The 6,592-nt window shown below is 44.0% G+C and overlaps 1 pseudogene across 1 annotated transcript; it reads right to left on the reverse strand.

Moving 5' to 3' along the window:
• Positions 1-1,741: 1,741 nt before the first annotated feature.
• LOC307099822 (large ribosomal subunit protein eL21-like) lies at positions 1,742-2,675 on the reverse strand (annotated as a pseudogene). The gene is made up of 2 exons: positions 2,386-2,675; positions 1,742-1,933 (listed from the first exon to the last, which is right to left on the reverse strand). The product of its transcript is annotated as a large ribosomal subunit protein eL21-like (transcript).
• Between the last annotated feature and the right edge of the window lie 3,917 nt (positions 2,676-6,592).

Below are 6,592 nucleotides of genomic sequence, written 5' to 3' on the forward strand. Positions count from 1 at the left end.
AGTAAAATTCAAAAAGAAAAATATGAGGAAATGAATCTTTTAAAACCTCTAAATCAGTGGTTCCCAACATGGGCCACATGCCCCACAGGTAAATTAATCTGAAGATGGCTTTTAAAGGGGGCAATTGGAGAATTAGATCTTAACAGTGAATTTTTTGCATTTCTTATGGTTCTAGGGGTCTCATATATAGTCTATAAATATATATTGTTACATATCTATCTATACGTTTCAGTTCTCTATTATATGTTTTGAAACTTTATTTGCTTTTTTGCTTTTTTTAATATATTTTATTGATTTTTTACAGAGAGGAAGGGAGAGGGATAGAGAGTTAGAAACATCGATGAGAGAGAAACATCCATCAGCTGTGGTTACTTTAGGTCTCTGAGTTTGCAAGACTGCCATGCAGGCCTCCCATGAGCTTGTCAGGTCAGCATGTGGCCCCTTACGTCCACAGAAGGCATAGCAACTTACTCCACCAACCCCTACACTCATGGGCCTCAGGCTGCTTCTGGGCACACACAGGCACACACGCTGAGGTAATAATAGGCCAAAAGAGCTCTTTCCAGCACAACCATAGCAGTCCATCCGGGGCCCTGCTGACACAGAGCAAGGGCCAGAGCTTAGATTGCAAGGGAGTGCGTTGATGTCCAGACGTCCACAATGGTGTGATAACGAACTTGCTCGTGATTATGACATATGTAAAGGTTGCAGTAGTGATTTCCTCCAAAGGAACATATGACATCCATTCTCCAACCAGGAGGAAGTGTTTCCTGACCAGCCTCTCTAGGGGCTCCCCCTCCCCCCCCCCTTCTTCTGTCATTTCCAAGCTCCCAGGGAAGTAAAGGAACAATAGCTCAACCCTCAGCTGATGGCAGCACACACCACCCGCAGGGCATGAAAGGCTTTGTCACTGTCACAATGGAGGTGTCTGCATAGAGCAGGGCAGCTTCTCAGAAGGGCATTAAGTGGCCTGTAGGAGAAAACATGGTGCATGGGCATGTTGTGTTAGGAGGTTACAGGGTGAGCTAGTGTGCGACTTCACACACAAGGGCAGGAGCTTGCGAGGATTCAATCATTTGCTACCACAAGAGGGCACCCTAAGGCTTTCTTACCACCGTGTACAGATGTGGGCGCAAGAGGAGGGAGGAGGAATGAGGTCCTAAGGCTGTCAGCAATCAAGCATCAAGAATTGGAGCAGGAGCCCTAGCCAGTTTGGCTCAGTGGATAGAGCACCGGCCTGCAGACCAAAGGGTCCCAGGTTCGATTCCGGTCAAGGGCACATACCTCAGTTGCAGGCTCCCTCCTGGCCGGGCTCTGGTCTGGGTGTGTGGCAGGAAGCAACCAATCGATGTTTCTCTCTCACATCGATGTTTCTCTCAGTCTTTCCCTCTCTCTTCCATGCTCTCTAAAAATCAATGGAAAAATATCTTCAGGTGAGGATCAAAAAATAAATTTTAAAAAATAAGGATTGGAGCAGGAGCCTGCCGGTTTCTGGTCTGTTAGTGTTTGTTGAAGGGCTTGCAACTATTAACAGGTTAGCCGTACTGTCTTTCTTTCTCACTTTGCAGCCACTCTGATTTAATTTAGGACATTTCAGCATTTCCTCCTCATCAAGTTCTATTCCCTTTTGCCATTTTGGTGGCGGTATTGTTATGCAGATGGTGTCTATTAATGATATAACCCAATATATTGCTACACTTCTTTCTTTTTCTTAACAGTGCAGTGGTTTGTTTGTTTACACTTATGCCATGAATTTATGTGGAATGGGTTCCGGCAGCTCAGGCTCCTCTCCGTTGGTTCTCATAAACTGTGCTTCTCCAGGTGGAGCAGGTTGCTGCTTCAGTTGAACCCAGGTACCTTTCTCTTTGGCTTCCTTCTTTTTCTGATCATTTTCCTTCACACGTTTCAGGAAGCTAACTTGGCTATTAGAATACTTAACACATCGCGGACAAGTAGTTTTATTGCTAGCTTTACCCAGTGGCCAGATAAGTTTCTATTGAACGAGTACGAAAAACGTTGTACATAAATGTTAAAGGCAAGCTTTAAAATTAAATACCCACTGCATTTTTTTAAAAAAATATATTTTGTTGGTTTTTTACAGAGAGGAAGGGAGAGGGACAGAGAGCTAGAAACATTGACCAGCTGCCTCCTGCACACCCCCTACCGGGGATGTGCCCGCAACCAATGTACATGCCCTTGACTGGAATCGAACCCGGGACCCCTCAGTCCGCAGGCCGACGCTCTATCCACTGAGCCAAACCGGTTTCGGCCCCACTGCATTTTGAAGTTATTTATTACATGTTCTTACAAGCTAATATCTTTTTAAAGAATTCTTAAAGATTTAATGGACTTCAGATTTAACGGACAAACTTTCTGGTCCACAAAGTTCATGTGCTCAGTAGTGCGTTAATTCTCTTGGCAAGAATCTTGCCTTTAACTTGTTTGTTTACAACAATGCCCGCCATACGCTGGGAGACACTGTCGACTCATCCAGTGTTGCCCACGGTAACACTTGTGGGCATTCCTTTTTGAACAGCGCCCATTCCCTTGATGCCCACAATATCACCTTCCTTGTAGGTTCGCATGCGTGTGGCCAAAGGAACAACTCCATGTTTTCTAAAAGGCCTGGAGAACGTACAGCCGGTGCCTCTCCTCTGGCCCTTTGTGTTAGTCATTTTGGCAAATTGCTAGAAGATGGCGGTTTGGGCTGAGAAAAGGTACACATTTCTTCACCGTTTGTAGTCATTCCTCACTCCGCTACAGCTTTGCCCACACCCGTGTCCTCTGTGCCTTTCATTGTAAACACATCTCTTCGTTTCCAACCAAATACAAAAATTAGTGAAAAGTTTAGACGTTCGAATATTTTATAAGCAAATCGAGCGATTTGATTTTTAACTTGAAAGTCTTAGTGACCCTTGTGTTTGCGACCTGAGCGCAAGGGAAGCCTATTGGCAGTTTCTCTGCACCGGGGAGACTGCCAGCACCAACGGCTGCAGTTCACACAGGGTCCTCACCTGCTCACAGGGTCCTCACCTGCTCACACGGTCAATGAGGACAAGCGGACCGGGCGGCTGGTTTCAACACGGACTCGAGCTCCAGAGATGCTTTTTTGTCCGGAGAAAAAGGGCACAAAGATTGCTTTGGAGGCCCTTCCCAGGGGGGAATACAGTTGTTGGGTAGGAAGACCACCCACTCACCTTTTGGTTTTGTATTCACTGATTTAGGCTGTACTGAGGGCAGACACCCCTCCCTCCCCCACCCTGGTGGACTTGACTGGATTCTCCGGCCAAGAGGAAGCAAGAAGCTTTCCGCTGGTGCATTTGACTTGCGGAACTCAGTTGGCTGGATAGAGATTGTATGTGACTCACTGAAAACGGATTTATCACTAAGGGCTGAATTGTAAATGATTTCCACAGTAAATGCAAGACTTTAGAGATTTTAAGGCCCTAGAGCAGGGTTTCCCAAGCTCAGCACTCTTAACATTGGGATGGGATCATTCTTTGTGGTGGGGCTGCGCTGGGCATTAAAGGATATTGGACAGCATCCCTGACCACTGCCCTCCAGATGTCAGGAGACTGCCCTCTCCCTCACAATTTGTGGGAATTAGAGTGTTTCCAGACACTATCCGACGTGGGGGAGGGGTGATGAGGGGAGCACAGGCCTCCAGGTGGGGTGATGGAGGGGACTGTCTGAGGAGGGGCTGGCCCGGTGCTGAGCTGGAGGAAACAGCAGCTGCAGGCTGGCCCTGGGGATCAGCTGAGCCCCAGGGGAGGAAACAGGGCTCAGGGAGGGATGGAGGGACTCTGAGTCCTGACAGGGATGCCTGTGGTCAAAGCCCCTCCCCTAGGTCAGAGGGAACCAGGGCCCCTGTCACTAACCCAGGTCTGTCCCTCAGGCGGGCTTTGGTGGGCAGAGCTGAGAAGACAGCCATCACTGCCCAGGGTGGGACCTCCGCTTCTCACCACCCTCTGCTCCTCCTGCAACGCCGTCTACTTCCTGGGGTCCCGGTCTCCCTGGCTGTGCTGAGAGCTGGACATGGAGGGACTGGGGCTGAGGCGGTGGGCGGGGCAACTGGTCCTGGCCTCTAGGGTCCAGGTGTTTTAGTTTGTGCACAGAACTAGTAAGTCCTAGATTTATCGGACCTCAATTTAATGGACTTCCGATTTAACAGACAAACTTTCTGGTCTGTATGTCATATATGAAAATTAACACCCTGTTCATTTTAAAATGCTTTCAACCAAGATTTGCATACAATTAAATCAACAGGTTATGTTTTGTTATTAATTCACTGTTGTTTTAAATAAATTTTAGCGAATAGGCCATATGCTGAGAAAAACCACTGTAGTAATTACATGATTAAGTATTATATACCTACAACTATAGTCTACGTATTTAAACCCAAGAGTCCCTGCTGGAAAACAATATTCTGGGAATGACTGACAGGTGATCACACTGCATTGCGGGTAATTTGTTCTGTTATCCTGTGGCATGACTTTCTGCAGCATTTTGGGGGGTTTTCAATCTTTATTGTTGGAAGTATTACAGAGGTCCCCTTTTTCCTATCATTGAGCACTTCTAACCCCCACCCTGAACCTGCCCCAGGCTCACCACACTATGGTCTGTGTCCCTGGGTTATACACGTCTGCTTGCAAGTCCTTTGGTTAATCTCCTCACACCCACCCACCCACCCAGCCCTGCCTTCCCTGCAGCAGTTTAAATGCCTGCTGGCTGCTGTTCCCAGGGCAGCTAAGCCACACCCCGGCCTGTGCATTAGTGACAATTCCCAGGGAGCTGAATGGTATTATGCTCAGTGAAATAAGGCAGATAGAGAAAGACAAATACCACATGTTTTCCATGATATGTGGACTATAGAGGACAACATAAATGAACAACAACAACTTGCCCAGTTGGTGTGGCTCAGTGGTTGAGCATTGACCTATGAACCAGAAGGTCACGGTTCCATTCCTGGTCAGGGAACATACCCAGGTCGTGGGCTCGATCCCCAGTGTGGGGCTTGCAGGAGGCAGCCAGCTGATCAATGATATTCTCTCACCATTGATGTTTCTAACTCACCCTCCCTCTCCTGTCCTCTCTGAAATCAATAAAAAAATATATTTAAAAAACAACAATGGGAACAGACTCATAGATACAGAATACAAACTGATGGCTGCTAGTTAGGAGGGGGATTGCTTAAAAAGGAGAATAAATTAAGAAATGCAAATTAGTAGCTATTAAGTGGTCATAGTTATAATGTACAGCATAGGAAATAGAGCCAATAATATTGTAATAACTATGTATGGTGCCAGGTGGGTACTAGACTTACTGAGGGGATCACTTCTTAAATTATATAAATGTCTAACCACTATGTAATATACCTGAAACTATTATAAACTAATATTGAATGTAAAAATATATATATAATTATGTTAAATGGCTGAAAAGAACCTAAAGTGAATGTAAAAGATATTGGAGCCCTAGCTGGTTTGGCTCAATGGATAGAGTGTCGGCCTTCGGACTGAAGGGTCCCAGGTTTGATTCTGGTCAAGGGCACATGCCCGGGTTGCTGACTCGATCCCCAGTAGGGAGCGTGCTGGAGGCCGCTGATTAATGATTCTCTCTCATCATTGATGTTTCTCTCTCCCTCTCCCTTCCTCTCTGAAATCAATAAAGAAATATATATATATATATATATATATATATATATATATATATATATATATATTTTAAAGGCATTGGAGAAGACAAAGACCAAATAAGCAAGAATATGGTCTAAACATAAATAAGATAGACATCAACAGAGCACCATTTTGTAAATGTTAAAAGAACTCTCATATCAAATCAGATTACTATATCCAAAAACAATATTGCCCAAAATAAAGATGTCTTAAGGAACACTTAAAGTGCAACACTTGTTAGCCACCTTTAATTAGAAAAAAATACACAAGTGAGTTATTAAGTCCAAAGGAAAATAATCCCAGATTAATAACCAGGAATGCAGAAAGAAATGAAGAGGGAAGAAAAAGAGAATTTATAAATAAATAAAAATCAATTTAATTCTATGAAGCAATTCTGGAAATCTCTCATGAAGATGAAAATATATGTATAATTAAAATGCATGACAACAGTAATGCAAAAGTGAGGAAGCTTAAAAATAGACTTGAAAGAGTTCTAAGGTTTTAGATTTGGGGTGGTAGGAAAAGTAATTAACTGTAGTATAGTATGTTAAATAAAGGATACATGATTTAATTATTAATGTAATTACACAAAGGTTTGTACACAATTGCAACTAACAGGTTAATAGATAGAATAGTGGAATAAAATAGTTAAATCAATGTCAGTGAAGTAGAAAGTAAAGGAATATTATCTAATGAGGTCAAAAGGAAGGAAAAGAGTAAGATGGTTGAGTAATATCAAATTTATCAGTAATTAGGTAAAAGGCAAATGTACAGAATATTAGATTACTTTTTTGTTGTTGATGTTAATCCTCACCCAAGGCTATATTTTTTCCATTTATTTTTTGTTAAGAGAAAGTAGAAGGGAGGGAGGGAGGGAGGGAGGGAGGGAGGGGGAGAGAGAGAGAGAGAGAGAGAGA

Source organism: Cnephaeus nilssonii (assembly GCF_951640355.1).
Source record: "Cnephaeus nilssonii genome assembly, chromosome: 5".
Lineage (NCBI taxonomy): Eukaryota > Metazoa > Chordata > Mammalia > Chiroptera > Vespertilionidae > Cnephaeus > Cnephaeus nilssonii.